A 19,003-nucleotide genomic window follows, 5' to 3' on the forward strand; every position below is an offset into this window, starting at 1 on the left:
GCTAATTAACGCGCTTTGATACAAGCTTTGACACGGACTGAATGAATGAGGAAATGAAACAGCGTGTAAGAGGGAGGAGACAGAGAAAAACTCATCGTTTATTGAAGAAAACCTGCCAGCGAGCAGGTTAGGTTCACAGACTCAGTTGCCATGGTGATTGACTCAGTTTGATTTAGGCTACCTCTCTTTCTGGAACTGAAAACCCAGTTTTTCCCTCATTTCAGGGTTAACATACTCAGAGTCTTCACTAAACCCGCTTTCTGGAATACTCCTCAGGAGTCACCGTGGATGCAGGGGTCACTTGCAGGTGCCAAGTGTGAGCTTCTCGCCAGATTTTGAAGTGTCTTGTCTGCTCGTTCAGGAAAAAAAATTACCACGAAAAACAGAAAAAAAATACCCCCAAAAACAGAAACAATTACCACGAAAAACAGAAAAATAAATAAATTACTCCAAAAAACAAAAAATTACTCAGAAAAACAGGACTTTTATTTGTCAAGTGAATGCAATACGCTTCCATACATTTCCTATGAAAGCGGAAGTGTATTTTGAAAACAGACATTGCACGTAACAGGCTGAAGTTGACACGGACTAATCAGACTAAGTCTTCAGCTATATCGAAACAATACATGGATTGAAGAACAGGAAGCAATTAAGACAGTGGAATGTGTAAAGCCTTCTTTAACTCATGGTTGGATGAATCTGTTGTGATTCAGAAATCGAAAATTATACAATAAGGAAAGTTCGAAACAGAAAAGGAGGAGGAATATGTGTGTATATAAGAGTGTATATAGCATTTAATGCCAGATCTGATTTGAATAACGACCTAATTGAGGCTATATGGCTGGATGTGTTACTTGATAAATCTAAATGCATCTTATCTGGGGCCTGCTACCGTCCACCAGATCAACACAATTTTTTGAACTGCTGGAGGAAACATGCTGTAACTGCTTTGATTTTATAAAAGCAGAAGTCATCATCACCAGTGATTTAAATAAGGACATTTGCAATAAACACACTAACATTTATAAAAGTTTCAGAAATTTCTGTCAGCTGTTTGGCTTACATCAGTTAATTTCTGATCTTACTAGAGTTACATCTACTACACAATTATTAATTGATCTTATTGTTTCTAATCCCCTGAACATTTGTAAATCTGGTGTAACTGAATGCTGTCTAGGTGATCATTTTCTTATATAAGCCACTCGAAAGATACAGAGAAATATTTTTAAATGTCACAATACTAAAACTATGAGATCTGTAATAAACCTTTTTTTGATACAAGAAATAGGCACCTGTACTTGAGTGTGAAGTGTACAGACAGAAGGAGGGAACCACGAAGGTAAGTCAAACAATAATCAATCTTTATTTCACAGAATTAAATTCATTTAAGGAACACCTCCACTAGTAGATGAGATCCTGAATGAACCCTAGGCTTCTCCTCAGAACCACCCCTGGACCAGCAACATGCATGTGTAAGGGCACAAGCCAACGAACCCCATAAGGCACTGCAAAACTGTCACTGTACTGCAACTTGATAAACACACTGCAACTCACACCATATTGCACTACAAAACACATCAAATCACACTTTGGGCTAAGGGCTCCCTTAGGCACCTGTGGGTACGCTTGCGGCTCGCTCGGCTCTCCCTAAGAGTGAAATGCTGCCCTAGTTAAAACCACTAACAATAACACACACAAGAAAACACTTAAACACACAGATAAATGATGGTTAAAAAGCTACTTATCTTTCCCAAGGTTTGAGACCCTCCCCTGGGGTCTGAGCTTTGGTGCGGGACGGCCACTGGGAGTAACTGTGGTGGGGGAACCAGCCAGTCCAGGGCAGCGAGGCGACTCCACAGGCTGCAGGAGAGCCTCTACGCTGGTAGCCCTAAACAGCATGAGAACGACACCCTCCCCCTGAGATCGAGCGCACAACAAACACTGCTTGGCTGGGCTCACCAAGCTCCGCTCCCCAGAGAGAACTGCCGCCACTCTCTCCCTCTTTTCACTCTTACCTGCCACACTCCACACTCACAGCTGCAATCACTTGGCTAATCACCCTCAGTGCCAACACACTCTTCCCTAGCAACGCACTGAGTCCCTAGTAACGTCATTCACTACACTCCTCCCTCACTTAAACTTGACTTGTCCTCAAGTCAGCACATGTCATAGTCTCTAGTCCAGGCCGGTGGCCTCCTCTGTCGACACGGGAGAATCCCCTGCACTGGCTCTTGCCCCCTTAGACTGCATCTTTCCCCTGGAACCTGGCTAGGGGTCACCACACTCTCATGTGATGCTGAACCTCTCACTCACTCTCCTTCCTGGATGCCCTGGCTGGAGCCAAATGCACATGTGGCCTCTAGGTGTGCCGGTGGCTGGGTATTCCGTGTTTGCTCTCCTGTCTGTCATGCTTCTTCTGCCACAACCTGGCTGGGGGCCACTGCTGTTGCTGGCTCCGGGTGAATTGATGGGTGGGCCTCTGTCTCTTGAGAAGGCCCCCCTGGCTTTGAGGCTTGCCAATGGCACCAACCAGCACTATCACTTGCTTGTGGACATCGGCGCACGGTCCTCCAGCACGGTGTGTTCTCCTGGTTGCTTGCCTCTGGAACAGGAGATAGAAAAGGTTTGAGTTTTTTCATCTCAGGCCCTCCCTCAACCAGCACTACACAATAGAGGACATCTGTGAGCCTCTCTACCACCCTGTATGGCCCCTTAAACCTCCTCTGCAACTTGGGACAAACACCCCTCTTCCTAGCCTTAGAACGGACCCGTACCAGCACCCCCTCTGAATAGTAATGCCACTTAACCTTATCAAAGGCTTCCTTCTGCCTACCAGAAGCCTTTATCTGGTAGCCCCTTACTGTGTCCACAACTGTGGACAGTGTGTCTCTCAGCCTCGAAACATACTCCATCACAGAAGACAGCCTATCCTCTCCACCCAGGTTCAGCATAATGTCCACTGGGAGAACTATCTCCTGCCCAAACAAAACCTTATAGGGCATAAACCCTGTGCTTGAGTGTATGCTACTCCTATAGGCCAACATTACATAAGCCAGCAACACATCCCAATTAGCCTGATTTTCTCCCACAAACAAGGACAACATTGACAGCAACGTCCTGTTAAACCTTTCCACCAGGCCCTCTGACTGGGCGTGATAAGGTGTCGTACGAGTCTTATGAATGTTTAGCAGCTGACACATTTCTTTAAACAAGTTTGACTCAAAATTTCGCCCCTGATCAGTGTAAATGGTACAGGGGGCTCCCAAATGACAAACCCACTGCTCTACTAGCATTTTTGCCACTGTCTGAGCTTTGTGGTTGGGGAGGGGAAAAGCTTCTGTCCACTTCGAGAAATAATCTCCAACCACTACAATGTACTTATTCCGACTGGGGGTCTCAGGCCTACCCACTCAAATGGTCTCGAAGCCACTGTGGGCTGGAGGGGAGCACACAACTGTGGTCCGGTGGTTTTACGAGAACCACAGTCCACACACTCACGACACCAGCGCTTGACATCCTCAAACCACCCAGGCCAGTAAAAACAATCTTTCACTTTGGCTTGTAGCTTCTGCACCCCCCAGTGCCCTGCTGTGACTGAATCATGCAACTGTTCCAACACTTTTGGCACCATGGATTTGGGAAGGACAACCTGAATCTGCTGAGCAGCATCTGAGTTTGCAAGCGGTAACCTCACTAGCCTTGCCCCCTGTATCTGCATCTGAGCCCACACCGGTGCAAACCTCTGTAATTCACTCGGAAGCTGCAGACACTCACTCTCACCCCGCTTTAAAGCCATAACCTGTGCTAACTCATCTTCCACCTCTGGACATGGAGGAATGGCTGAACTTGAGGGCTGTGCTGCACATATGGCCTGTGCCACTGGAAACTCCGTTTCTCCCTCAGCTGGAGTGGGTGAGACCGCCGGCAAAAACACGGGCAGCCTAGAAAGTGCATCTGCATTTGAATATGTTCTCCCAGGGCGGTGTACGGTCTTGTACTGAAAGCTAGCCAATTGCTCCAACCACCTGGCTAGCTGTCCCTCAACTCCTTGGAACTGGTGCAGCTACCTTAAAGAGTTGTGATCAGTCCTAAGCATGAACTCCTTGCCTAACAAGTAATGCTTGAAATGTTTTAGTAAATGTGACCACTCAACAGCTCTTTCTTGGTGGTGGCATGTTTTCTCTCGTTTGGTCAGTGCCCTGCTAGCATAGGCTATGACGTGCTCCTGCCCTGCCTCTTCTTGTGACAAAACTGCCCCTATGCCTGCATTACTAGCATCTGTGTCAAGAATGAAGGTTTTGTAGGGGTCAGGATATGCAAGTGTGACCAGGCACAGTATTAAAAGCTAGGCAAGAAGGTCATGTTAGGCCCAACACATGTGTTGACCACCAAATTTAATGAGATTCAAGGAGAGCAGGAGACATGCATTTAGGTGTAAATAAAATATTTCAACGATAATTAAAATTAAACTGTAGAAACCCTGAGGAAAGAAATGGAAACAATTTTAGGTCGAGACCAACAATATTTCTTTGACATAGAATGACTAACAATCTTAGGAATAAAATCCAACTAATTATAAAATGGTCAATGATTGATAAAAACTAGGCAGGTACTTACCGCCGGGTAGATTATATCGTACACCCCACTATAAACCACCAAGTGAGCACCCTGTGATGAACACAATGCAAGCCACGGTGCAGACCCCACATATACTCCCCGGAGCTCGTCCTCTGCCTAAAAGAAAAAAGAAAACAAAATTCAGTTGGCTTAGGTTTACAGAAATAGATAAAACATTTAAAAGCTTCACAGGGGACCAGTGAACATTTTGGCAAACAATAAATCAAGACTGGTAAGTTCTACTCAATCGGCATAGGCCAGATGGTTAAACTTGATCCAGCAAAAGCAGTAGTCTGGCACAGCCTGAAATGAGGAAAACTAGAACTTAAATATATAGAATAAAAAAATACCTCAGAGGGGATAACCCACCTACAGTACCACACAGTTTAAAATATTTAAAATACCTTGCTCAGTCTGGTTCGTGGTTAAAAAGGAACACTGGGAGATTCGCAGCTGGCAGCACTTGGGTCAATCCGAATGAGATAAAAACTCACTATCCTATGGGGTTAAATAAATAGTCAAGGATAGGTCTACATTTAAGAGACAAACTTTAGCAAAATGTGGCCTACTTCCTCAACAATAGGCCTACAGAACATACACTCAGGATCAGTCAGGACACTGCTCCACTAGACCTAGACACAAGAGACTCATAAAATTTCTATTCAAACGGCACAAACATCCCTCCTTAAGAGCTTCCTTACCTGCACACAGACCAACAGCTCCACCACCCTCTACCAAGATACAGGCCAAGAGGCTCTGATTGCCTTCACCTGGCCTTATATAGGCAGGAAGCTCTCCCTACTCCTATCTGCAGAGGGCAGTGTTACCCATTTACCTGTCACCCTCACACAAGAATGGGGGCGGACATCAAGCTCAGCTTCAGCTGCTCAAAGGCTGCCTGAGAAGTCCTCTGTCCACTTAAACCTTTTACCCTTTTCTGTGAGTTGATGGAGGGGACGAGCAATCTCTGCGAAGCCCCACACATATGGGGTGCCGTTTGTAAAGTGGCTCACGCTGAGAATAACATCAACATTTTGCCACATTTAGCTTCAAACAATGTTTAAAAAAGTGTTGTGAATTTTTTAACGTCACCTTTTACCACATTTACAGCAATATTTGTTAACTTAGAAATATATTAAATAGTTAAATCTAAATATTAAATGCAGCACCTAAATGTTAAATCTAAATATTAAATCTAAATCTAAATGTTAAATCTAAATGTTAAATCTAAATGTTAAATCTAAATGCTGAATCTAAATCTAAATATTAAATCTAAATCTAAATGTTAAATCTAAATATTAAATCTAAATCTAATCTAAATCTAAATGTTAAATGTTAAATCTAAATGTTCTGGGTGAAACTAAATATTTAGCTAATATGCAAAAAATAAAAGCTTGAGATGGTCAGACTGTGTTTATAGAATCAAATAACAAATTAAAACCAACTTATCAGGGGAAATGAACACTTGAACATACATTAGCGTGATAATAACTACCCAAAATAACAAGAAACATGTTTTGAGAAATTTTATTTGACGTGTACTTTGAGTTGTTAGTGTCCCTTCGGAGGGAATCGCCTTGTTGTTAACAAATACTTCCGGGTAGAAAACCAGGGAGTTTAGCTACACACACACACACACACACACACATATATATATATATATATATATATATATATATATATATATATATATATATATATATATATATACAGTACAGGCCAAAAGTTTGGACACACCTTCTCATTCAATGCGTTTTCTTTATTTTCATGACTATTTACATTGTAGATTCTCACTGAAGGCATCAAAACTATGAATAAACACATGTGGAGTTATGTACTTAACAAAAAAAGGTGAAATAACTGAAAACATGTTTTATATTCTAGTTTCTTCAAAATAGCCACCCTTTGCTCTGATTACTGCTTTGCACACTCTTGGCATTCTCTCCATGAGCTTCAAGAGGTAGTCACCTGAAATGGTTTCCACTTCACAGGTGTGCCTTATCAGGGTTAATTAGTGGAATTTCTTGCTTTATCAATGGGGTTGGGACCATCAGTTGTGTTGTGCAGAAGTCAGGTTAATACACAGCCGACAGCCCTATTGGACAACTGTTAAAATTCATATTATGGCAAGAACCAATCAGCTAACTAAAGAAAAACGAGTGGCCATCATTACTTTAAGAAATGAAGGTCAGTCAGTCCGGAAAATTGCAAAAACTTTAAATGTGTCCCCAAGTGGAGTCGCAAAAACCATCAAGCGCTACAACGAAACTGGCACACATGAGGACCGACCCAGGAAAAGAAGACCAAGAGTCACCTCTGCTTCTGAGGATAAGTTCATCTGAGTCACCAGCCTCAGAAATGGCAAGTTAACAGCAGCTCAGATCAGAGACCAGATGAATGCCACACAGAGTTCTAGCAGCAGACCCATCTCTAGAACAACTGTTAAGAGGAGACTGCGCCAATCAGGCCTTCATGGTCAAATAGCTGCTAGGAAACCACTGCTAAGGAGAGGCAACAAGCAGAAGAGATTTGTTTGGGCCAAGAAACACAAGGAATGGACATTAGACCAGTGGAAATCTGTGCTTTGGTCTGATGAGTCCAAATTTGAGATCTTTGGTTCCAACCGCTGTGTCTTTGTGAGACGCAGAAAAGGTGAACGGATGGATTCCACATGCCTGGTTCCCACTGTGAAGCATGGAGGAGGAGGTGTGATGGTGTGGGGGTGTTTTGCTGGTGACACTGTTGGGGATTTATTCAAAATTGAAGGCATACTGAACCAGCATGGCTACCACAGCATCCTGCAGCGACATGCCATCCCATCCGGTTTGCGTTTAGTTGGACGATCATTTATTTTTCAACAGGACAATGACCCCAAACACACCTCCAGGCTGTGTAAGGGCTATTTGACCAAGAAGGAGAGTGATGGAGTGCTGCAGCAGATGACCTGGCCTCCACAGTCACCGGACCTGAACCCAATCGAGGTGGTTTGGGGTGAGCTGGACCGCAGAGTGAAGGCAAAGGGGCCAACAAGTGCTAAACACCTCTGGGAACTCCTTCAAGACTGTTGGAAAACCATTTCAGGTGACTACCTCTTGAAGCTCATCGAGAGAATGCCAAGAGTGTGCAAAGCAGTAATCAGAGCAAAGGGTGGCTATTTTGAAGAAACTAGAATATAAAACATGTTTTCAGTTATTTCACCTTTTTTGTTAAGTACATAACTCCACGTGTTCATTCATAGTTTTGATGCCTTCAGTGAGAATCTACAATGTAAATAGTCATGAAAATAAAGAAAACGCATTGAATGAGAAGGTGTGTCCAAACTTTTGGCCTGTACTGTATGTATGTATATATATATATATATACATATATATATATATATATATACATACATATATATATATATATATATATATATATATATATATATATATATATATATATATATATATATATATGTGTGTGTAAGGGAGTGAGTTTATGTTCACCAGCAGAGGGCGGTATTTATGTTTCTGTCCTTTTTGGTCCGCTGTAGTTTTGAGTCTTTTTGACCCTCCGCAGCCACTGTAGTTCACAGTTTGTTTTGTGTCTTGTAAGGTAAGGAGAGTTTCCAAACACTGTACTAATGAAACCACTTTATTTAAGTCATTAACATAACTGTCTGTTACAATTTTATTAAACACGCCAGTCCCAAGTGTGGTTATGTTAAAGATGGGACAATTCCTGTAATTTTTATGTTGAAATGTGTTTATACTGATGCACTAACTGTGTGGAGCTAGTTGTGTTGTAGCTGGCTAATCAGTAACTGTAACAAAGGTAGCTGAAGTTTATTTTATTCTGTATTTGATATTTAGTTTAATTCAAGTGTTAATATGTGCCTTGGAAACTGAGGACAGTTTGTTTTGTGTCTTGTAAGGCTAATAAATGAGGGAAGTTTGCTCCGCCTCAACCACCAGTTTGAGTCCTGTTTCCTAGGGATGGGCTATACCACACTTTTCAGATTCGATACGATACTGATACTTTTTCTTTCAATTTCATCGATACCGATACCGATATTGATACTGATCATTTCTTATTGGTTATTTTTTAAAGTCAAAAGGTAATTACACTTACAGGCAAATCACATGAAAAATGACATATATAACTGGCCTTTTAAACACATTTATTAAGAACAAAAGAGGGCGTCCTATACAGAGAGACCTTAACATATAAGTTAATTCACTTTGATTATTAAAGCACTTTTGACCTTTTGACCACTGGCACAAATCCAAACACCAGGTCTGTAACAATTACTTATATGTAAGGTAGGTGAAAACTACCAACAAACTCATTACATCATAACAATGCTGTGTTGAAAACTTGTATGTTGAAGTGTCTGTAACACTGTGATCCATACCTTCTCACTGAAGTGGAGCAGAAACAAGAGACAGACTTAAAAAACATTTTGTTGTCTTAAGCTTATACGAAAAAGCAAAGTATCATTTGAAATAACAACTTACACTTTGTAAAGCACATTTAATAAGTAATGGCACAGTTAGCGGAAAAAATATACACTTTCCTATACTATCATGCCTCTCAGGAGGTATAGCTCTACATTTTACTCAAGTTTTAGGTTGGTGTTGAGGAACAGTAACATGTTAACATTTTCAGCTTTAAGCCGATTACGCTTCTGGCTAATTGTCTCTCCTGCCTTGGAAAACAGCCTCTCTGCTGGAACAGAGGTTGCAACAGTTCCAAGGTATCTTTTTGCTACTTTGCCCAGCAGTGGAAATGCATTCTCATTTTTCTTCCACCAAAGCAAAGGGTCCTCGCTCCTTTGTATCACTTTTTCTTCCATGTATCTGCGCATTTCAATGTATGCATCTGTGTTTGCTGTGCGACTGCTCTGAGAAGCCATAACACGAGTGTCAAACTCCTGCCATAATCCTCCCTTGGATGTTGAACACTTTGCATCACTACTTTCAGTGTTTGCAGCAGGTGACCCTTGTGTCAGTGACATGGTTGCTGTCATGGAGTTGGTTGATGCAGTAGCAGAGGCTTCACTGCTGGTTGCCTGACACTCACAGCTGCCCAGGGCTTGCATCTCACTGATTATCCTTGATTTGATCATTTCCACATTTCCAGTATCACAGAAGACAATGTTTTTGAATCAAATGTCCAAAAAAGTGCTGGCTGCAAGAGTGTGGTTGTGCTCAATGTTTTGAAAGCGCCGCTTGCATTGTGCTGAAAGCTGTGAAGCCAGAGAGTTACCCCTCTGCCCAGCAGATGAGGTTGCTTGTTGGAGAAGAGAAACCAGAGGAATGACTTTGGAAATGGTTACGTAGTGCTCTGCTGAAACCTCCTTAGTGGCCTCTTCAAAAGGCCTAAGGGCTTCAATGGCTTGGCTAATGTGGGACCATTCTCCCTCATTCAGGCACAGGGTGGTTCTCCCAAGAAGACAAAGTGCTGTTGTGACAGCTTGTTGTTGTTCATGCAGTCGTTCTAGCATGTACAATACTGAATTCCATCGCGTATCCACTGCTTGGATTAGTCTGTGCTGTGGGAACCGCAACTGACTTTGTACTTCTTTTAGTTTGTCAGTTGCTTTGGTGCTGTGATGGAAGAACCGAACAATAGCACCACATTTCTCCAAGATGGACTCGAGACTTGTGTCAGCCTTAATGGAGTCCTTCACAATGAGGTTGAGTGTGTGTGAAAAGCACGGAATGTGTTTCCAGCAAGTTTTCCGCACAGCTGAAACCATATTTGCTCCATTGTCTGTAACGACAGCATGGATCTTGCTGCTGATGCTCCACCCATCAGTTATTTTTGTGAGGAGTTCACAAATATTGTCTGCTGTGTGCTGTACAGCTACATGGTATGTTGCAAGATTGCAGGACTGCATCTGCCAGTCCTTATCAATAAAGTGTCCTGTCACAGTCAAATAAGCTTCAGTGGTTCTTGCAGTCCACATATCACTTGTTAAAACCAGGCTGCCTGCTGATTGTATGGAGTCTTTCAATGTTTTTTTTACTTGTTCATATAGTTTGGGAATTTCACCTGTCATCAGGGATTTCCGACTTGGGATCTGGTAACGGGGATCCACCACTTTCATAAAATGACGGAAACCTTGATCCTCAACCATTGAAACTGGTTGCAAGTCTTTCACAATCATCTGGGAGAGGCTCCTTGTGATCTCTTGGGCTCTTTGGGACTCAGCTGAAAAAGATAATGTTTTCAAAAAACAAAAGGGAAGATGAATTGTTTTTGCTGTACAAGATGTTTGTTAAGGATTTGATTGGATACAAGGCCTACATAATTAAATGTGAAATAATTGAAATCACAATATGGCCAAGTGCAATATCAAACCTGCAAGAAGCTGCAATTATTTGTAAGTATAACTTGTGAAAAACAGTTTTATCATGAAGTGATAAAATATGAATTATATTCTCCAGATGTAAGAAAACATGTCACAGATTAAAAACATAATCATAATGATTTGAATGGGCTTTTTTTCAGTGAAAAATAAAACTATGATGTAAAAATGACAATTCCCAATAATTATGAGTCATATTGCAATTGCAATATGTCTTTTTTTTTTAAGCTTCAAAATCAGTTTATGATCAGATCATGCAGCCCTATTAGATATTTTATAAAAAGCAAATTCCTGGACTAGTACGATATATATATATATATATATATATATATATATATATATATATATATATATATATATATATATATTCCCCCTAATACTCTGGGCCATAAATTTCAGAAGCACTTATTTTGTGGCATAAAAAAAACAAAATTACCCACATCCTCCCTACAGAAACTTTTGCCACTAATTTATCCTCATAGTAAATTCAACCTGGCTTAATCCACTGTTTGGACTCCTAAATGTATATGCAAATTCTAGAGTTTTGCAAGATTATTACCAAAAACAATGTTAAATAGAGGAGTGCCATGGCGATTTCTCCCAATTAAAATTACCCTCTTCACCTGCTAACATCATTAGATTATGGTCACGATGTTGAGGAATTCACCTGTACCTGGATATACTTTTCCTTTCTGGAAACTCTCATGTAGGGTCTTTTGCCGGACAGCGGGTGGTGCAGCAGCAGCAGACCTGTCTTTCTCTGCTTCCTCTTGTCGTTTTTCAAGCTCATTGTGACTTTCGGGGTGTGTACTTTTTAAATGTTTAAATAGGTTGCTGGTGTTGCTGCTGTGTGCAACCTTCTTATCACATATTGTACATTTTGCTGTGACTTTCTCGAGCGGTGAAAAATAACACCACACCACGCTCCTTTTTCTGTCTGTCATTCCACTCGGCTGTGCTGTTGGTCACGTGACACGGACCAGTCCATTTTGCAGGTATAGAGGGGGGTGTCTCGGCACAAAACATTGGAGTAGGTTACAGAAAACAGGTGAAAGTGATGCATGCACTTTCGTATTTATTAATCAGTATCGATATATTTTCAAAGATATCAACACGAAATGAGTAGCGTGTGAGCATCGATGTATCGATCCCGCTGGATCGATACGCCCATCCCTACTGTTTCCCTGTCTCCCCTGCCGCCCCAGTGTACTTCACCTAACACAACGCAGAGACCTCGCTGGGGCTTGCTGCCTGAAAGATAGGGTTACATATACAGTACAGGCCAAAAGTTTGGACACACCTTCTCATTCAATGCGTTTTCTTTATTTTCGTGACTATTCACATTGTAGATTCTCACTGAAGGCATCAAAACTATGAATGAACACATGTGGAGTTATGTACTTAACAAAAAAAGGTGAAATAACTGAAAACATGTTTTATATTCTAGTTTCTTCAAAATAGCCACCCTTTGCTCTGATTACTGCTTTGCACACTCTTGGCATTCTCTTGATGAGCTTCAAGAGGTAGTCACCTGAAATGGTTTCCACTTCACAGGTGTGCCTTATCAGGGTTAATTAGTGGAATTTCTTGCTTTATCAATGGGGTTGGGACCATCAGTTGTGTTGTGCAGAAGTCAGGTTAATACACAGCCGACAGCCCTATTGGACAACTGTTAAAATTCATATTATGGCAAGAACCAATCAGCTAACTAAAGAAAAACGAGTGGCCATCATTACTTTAAGAAATGAAGGTCAGTCAGTCCGGAAAATTGCAAAAACTTTAAATGTGTCCCCAAGTGGAGTCGCAAAAACCATCAAGCGCTACAACGAAACTGGCACACATGAGGACCGACCCAGGAAAGGAAGACCAAGAGTCACCTCTGCTTCTGAGGATAAGTTCATCTGAGTCACCAGCCTCAGAAATTGCAAGTTAACAGCAGCTCAGATCAGAGACCAGATGAATGCCACACAGATTTCTAGCAGTAGACCCATCTCTAGAACAACTGTTAAGAGGAGACTGCGCCAATCAGGCCTTCATGGTCAAATAGCTGCTAGGAAACCACTGCTAAGGAGAGGCAACAAGCAGAAGAGATTTGTTTGGGCCAAGAAACACAAGGAATGGACATTAGACCAGTGGAAATCTGTGCTTTGGTCTGATGAGTCCAAATTTGAGATCTTTGGTTCCAACCGCTGTGTCTTTGTGAGACGCAGAAAAGGTGAACGGATGGATTCCACATGCCTGGTTCCCACTGTGAAGCATGGAGGAGGAGGTGTGATGGTGTGGGGGTGTTTTGCTGGTGACACTGTTGGGGATTTATTCAAAATTGAAGGCACACTGAACCAGCATGGCTACCACAGCATCCTGCAGCGACATGCCATCCCATCCGGTTTGCGTTTAGTTGGACGATCATTTATTTTTCAACAGGACAATGACCCCAAACACACCTCCAGGCTGTGTAAGGGCTATTTGACCAAGAAGGAGAGTGATGGAGTGCTGCGGCAGATGACCTGGCCTCCACAGTCACCGGACCTGAACCCAATCGAGATGGTTTGGGGTGAGCTGGACCGCAGAGTGAAGACAAAGGGGCCAACAAGTGCTAAACACCTCTGGGAACTCCTTCAAGACTGTTGGAAAACCATTTCAGGTGACTACCTCTTGAAGCTCATGGAGAGAATGCCAAGAGTGTGCAAAGCAGTAATCAGAGCAAAGGGTGGCTATTTTGAAGAAACTAGAATATAAAACATGTTTTCAGTTATTTCACCTTTTTTTGTTAAGTACATAACTCCACGTGTTCATTCATAGTTTTGATGCCTTCAGTGAGAATCTACAATGTAAATAGTCATGAAAATAAAGAAAACGCATTGAATGAGAAGGTGTGTCCAAACTTTTGGCCTGTACTGTATATGTATGTATATATATATATATATATATATATATATATATATGTATGTATGTATGTGTGTGTGTGTATATATATATATATATATATATATGACCATTTATATCAGAACTGATTAGCTACTATTTTAGCATTAAAATATATCATATTAAAATAGCCTATATATTATTATTGTCCCCTTACTGTACAAACTGTAGATAAATCTTTATTCCTGACTATGTGATGTCGCCATTAATGTGTTTCTAGTTAAAATATTGATTATTATTATTTTTTTATTTTTTTTTTTTGTAGATTGGCTTATGGGGTTATTTTGAAGGAGTAATTAAGTTAATCTTCTCATAAGTGGATGTAATATGTAGAGATGCCATCTAGGCCGTTTTTCTTCGTTTTGTTTTTTTTAAAGTCTATATTTTGCTTTACAAAAACGTGAAAAAGCAGCTGTGAAAAGGCTATCACGAGGTGAGTAGCACTGTAAGCATAATTAATAGCGATATACTTCAGTTTGTCTGTGTGTTTTTGTATGTGGGCGGGTCTGCTGCGGTCTGCTGACAGTTTAAAATGGCGGCGGTAGGACGAAACCATGGGCGAGTCTGTTGCTATTAGCCTCGCGTCACCAGGCTCTTCAAGCGAACCAGGCTCTTCAAGCTATTCAGAGCAGAGGAAGAAGAAGTTATAACAAAAATCACTTTATTCTTTCAAAGACCCCCTGAACCCTGAAATCTCTGAAGAGGATAGACTAAATTTTTTAGACCTTCAAAAGAAATTAGATGACATTTATCATCGCAAGGCGGAAGGTGCATTTGTTAGATCCAGAAAGAGGTAGCTAGAAGAAGGGGAACAAAATTCAGCGTATTTTTTTGGGCTTGAAAAACTGCGCGCTAAAACCAACTCCATCCATCAATTGAATATAAATGGCACCATAACTGATAATGCTAAACTAATTTCAAACTATTGCTGTAATTTTTATAGCAACTTATACAGCTCTAAGTACAACCAAGAGCATGCCTCTTTATTTTTAGACTCAGTTAAAGACTTACGAATGCTTGATACTGTGGATAAGAGCTTTTGTGACACCCCTTTTACTCTAAAAGAAGTCTCTGATGCCATTGCTGCTCTTAAGAATAATAAATCGCCAGGCACTGATGGATTAACCACAGAATTTTATAAATCCTTTTCAACACATTTAGCCCCCTTTCTTCTACAGGTTTTTTTTAGAAAATATAGGAAAAAATGCCCTTCCTCCTAGTCTCACACAAGGTCTTATAACTTTAATTCCAAAATCTAAAAAAGATGTGCTGTTTCTCGATAATTGGAGACCCATTTGTTTACTCAACAATGACTACAAAATTATTGCCCTTATTCTTGCCAAAAGAATTAAAGAGGTCTTAGACACAATAATAGATGAGACTCAGTCGGGCTTTATGAGAAATAGACACATATCTAACAATATTAGACTTGTCCTAGACACCCTTGACTATTCTGAGTTGATTTTTGATGAAAGTCTTATCCTCTTCCTCGATTTCTATAAGGCCTTCGACACGCTTGAACACCAATTCATCTTTCACTGCCTAAAGAAGTTAGGCTTTGGCAAATTTTTCTGCACGGCTATTAAGACTTTGTATGCCAATGGCAATAGCTCAATCAAAATGAAAAATGGTACGACCCCAAGATTTAACTTGAAACGAGGCATCCGCCAGGGTTGCCCCATCTCCCCTTACCTCTTCTTACTCTGTACTCAAATTCTTACAAACCATATTACTAACAGTGCTGTGCAAGGAATCTCCATAGCTGATAAAAATGTTATCATTAGCCAACTGGCGGATGACACTACTCTCTTCTTAAAAAATGCTAATCAAGTCCCTGTTGCTCTCCATGTAATTACTGATTTTTCTAAGGCCTCTGGCCTATGCCTTAATTTGCATAAATGTGAGCTATTAGCTATTAAAAACAGTAACGCAAACTCCATTTGTAATATTCCTGTCAAAGAAGAAGTCACCTATTTAGGGCTCTTGATTTCTAAAGACCAGAACCTGAGATGTAATCTGAACTTTGACCCAATCATTCAAAAAACAAACGTTAAATTAAATCAGTGGTTGCAGAGGGACCTGTCCCTTAAAGGCAGAGTCCTTCTTACTAAAGCTGAAGGCATTTCACGGCTCACCTATGCAGCTCTCTCCATACATGTGGATAATAAAACCACCAAAAATATTGACCGTTTACTCTTTGATTTTGTCTGGAAAAATCGTACACATTATATTAAGAAGGGAGTTGTTATGAATGATTATGAACATGGGGGGCTCAACTTCCTAGATTTTGCTACTCTTAATAATACATTTAAAATAAACTGGGCTCGACACTTTCTTAAAAATCCCGCCTCAATCTGGAATTTCATTCCTCAGTACATCTTCTCTCGCTTTGGTGGTTTAAACTTTATTTTCAGTTGTAATTATAATGTAGACAAACTCCCTGTAAAATTGTCAGCTTTTCATAGGCAAGTTCTCCTATCCTGGTCCCTAATTTACAAACATAACTTCTCACCTCACAGGTACTTAATATGGAATAACAGAGACATTCTTTTCAAGAATAAATCACTTTTTATGGAAAGATGGGTTCAGAACAAAATTCTTCTGGTAAGTCAGCTGTTTAATGAAGAGGGACTTTTGCTTTCCTATAGAGAATTTTTATCTAAATATGATTTTCCTGTTACTCCTAAGGAATTTGCTATAGTGTTTGACGCTATCCCCTCAGGCACTCTAATACTTTTTAGAAATCTTCCTAGCCCTCTCCCCTAAGTCTCCGTACCTAATCCAATTGATTCTCATATAGGAAAAATCTGTTTTTCGACCCTTTCTCGTAATAACAATAGACATATACGTGCTTTATTCCAGAAAGATGTTGTCTCTGTTCCGCATGTTATCTCATATTGGAATCGTTTTGTGAATGATATTGATTGGAACAAGGTTTGGATGATTCCACACAAGTATCTCATCACCAATAAGGTGAAGGAAGTTTCCTTCAGAATTATTCATAAATACTATCCTGCAAACCACTACATGGCAAAATTCAAAAGGGACATAAATGCAGACTGTTCTTTCTGTGAGGACCACCCAGAGACTTTGTTGCACCTATTTTGGCATTGCCCTCATACAAAAAAACTTTGGAAAGATTTCAGCAGATTCATTATAGACTATGTCTCCAAAGACTTTACCTTATCTTGGGAAAATGTTGTTTTCTGTTTTTACAAGTGCTCTAAGAAAGAGGAAAAGGTTTTTTTTCTTATAAACTTGTTAATAATTTTGGCTAAATTTTTTATTCACAAATGTAAATACAGCAGCAAAAAACCTAATTTTATTCATTTTCTCAAAGATGTCGAACAATACATACAGCTTATTGGTAGCTCTGACAACAAAAAAGCTGTCAAGACCTTAAACATATGCTCTGCTCTAGATGTTTTTGTGTAATGTAAGGACATATGGACATATCCCCTGGCTACTCTGTTCTTGTTCACTGATTGTATACTGTTCTTGTATACTTTACTGTGTTTTTCAATAAATCTTTGGAAAAAAAAAAAAAAAAGCTCTTCAAGCTATTCACTCTGAATTTTGTCTGGATTCTGGTTCCGGTATTCACCAAATTCACCAAACTAAAAGTGTTCACCATAGTAAAACTTTAAATTCTGGCGCACCATCGATTTGGGGTGATGAGGGGTGTAAGAAAATCGATTAACTTAATGGCTTGGGGCTTTTCTTGTAAATTATATTCTTTAAATTAAAAATTTCACCGCATTTTTATTAGCTTGGTGCTTTTATTTTTACGGAAAGGCACATCCATCGAATTCCGGATCCTGTCTCACTCGCCCTGGTTCCGTTTCCTTACCAAAACGGCCACTAACGGCCCCAGACTAGTTGCTATGGGTGTTCTATTGAGCTTCCCCTCTTGGTATCCATGCTCTTTGCTTCAGACAGCCAGGTATCCCAGCATGCATTTCGCAACAATCTTCAGAAATGGCAAGTGAGGGAAAGGCGCACAATTGTAAGCCATAATTACCGATATGTTACTGTTGTGTTGTCACGGAACGTAGTGTTTTCATGCGTAGTTTAAACTTAAAACCCGTGGTCGATGTATTAATACAGAGCACACTTGAATGTGAGGTCCGCTAGATGACAGCGGTGTCAGCCCTCATAGATAATAAACATATGTGTATGAGCGCTCAGGCTACCCCACCGAGAGCAGACTCTCTCGGGTAGTCCTTTTAAATTCGTCACTGATATCGCTGTAGTGGTTATAGCCTAGCCTATATGAAATGTAATTCGTTTGAGGAATGTCTAATGGGCAATATTCAGTCTCAGTATATAAGATATATTATTACATTATTAAATGTTGTAACATTGTTAATGTAATTGTTCTTTGTATTCTTTTGCTTATTTATGTGTTTTACCATTCAATAATGATTTTAATTTAAGAATTTATTGTAATTAATTTATTGTATTTAAAGATGAATTGTATTTATTGTAGTATTTATTCAACAGATTTTAAATATTGATTAGGCCTATCTGATATGAATTGTATACGTGATGTCTGAAGTGTGACTGAATAAAATTTTCCTCTTAATATCTGACCGGTTTGATCCCATTTATATTGGTGATGACAGACTAAATGAGAAACTGCTGTCAGTATAATCCAGTACAGTCCCACAGCACCACAATCTACAACTCAACACTTCAATAAAATGTTAGACTTAATAGGCTACACTATTAAACTGCTGTTGTTTTTTCTAGGTGTAACTACCAAGTAAACTGTCAAGTCTCCATAAAAATGTAGACAGAAGGCGTAATGATGAGACAAATGCAGTGATGGACAGTAACTAAGAATGTATATTTTGATAACAACACTTGAAATTGGGTCACTCTGCATAATGAGTACTTTTAACTTTTCATTCATTCATTTCATTCGTCTCATCACGTCTCATCCTCATTCTCCCCTGTCTTTCTCGGATCTGCCTCCTCAGCTGGGCAGCTTCCTCCTCAGCCTGCAGGTACAGAAATCCTGCTGCGATCCATGTCCGTTATTGATTTTTGATTTCCATCTCACCAATGCTCACGATCACAATAACCACCAACTCTCCACAAACTTTC

At 40.3% G+C, this 19,003-nt stretch overlaps 1 long non-coding RNA gene across 1 annotated transcript; it reads right to left on the bottom strand.

Moving 5' to 3' along the window:
• Positions 1-1,340: 1,340 nt before the first annotated feature.
• Positions 1,341-5,428, bottom strand: LOC117245983 (uncharacterized). The gene is made up of 4 exons (XR_004500650.2): positions 5,319-5,428; positions 5,022-5,115; positions 4,618-4,734; positions 1,341-2,602 (listed from the first exon to the last, which is right to left on the bottom strand). It is a non-coding gene; the product is annotated as an uncharacterized LOC117245983 (long non-coding RNA).
• Positions 5,429-19,003: the final 13,575 nt, after the last annotated feature.

This window comes from Epinephelus lanceolatus, chromosome 11 (genome assembly GCF_041903045.1).
Source record: "Epinephelus lanceolatus isolate andai-2023 chromosome 11, ASM4190304v1, whole genome shotgun sequence".
NCBI classification, from domain to species: Eukaryota; Metazoa; Chordata; class Actinopteri; order Perciformes; family Serranidae; genus Epinephelus; species Epinephelus lanceolatus.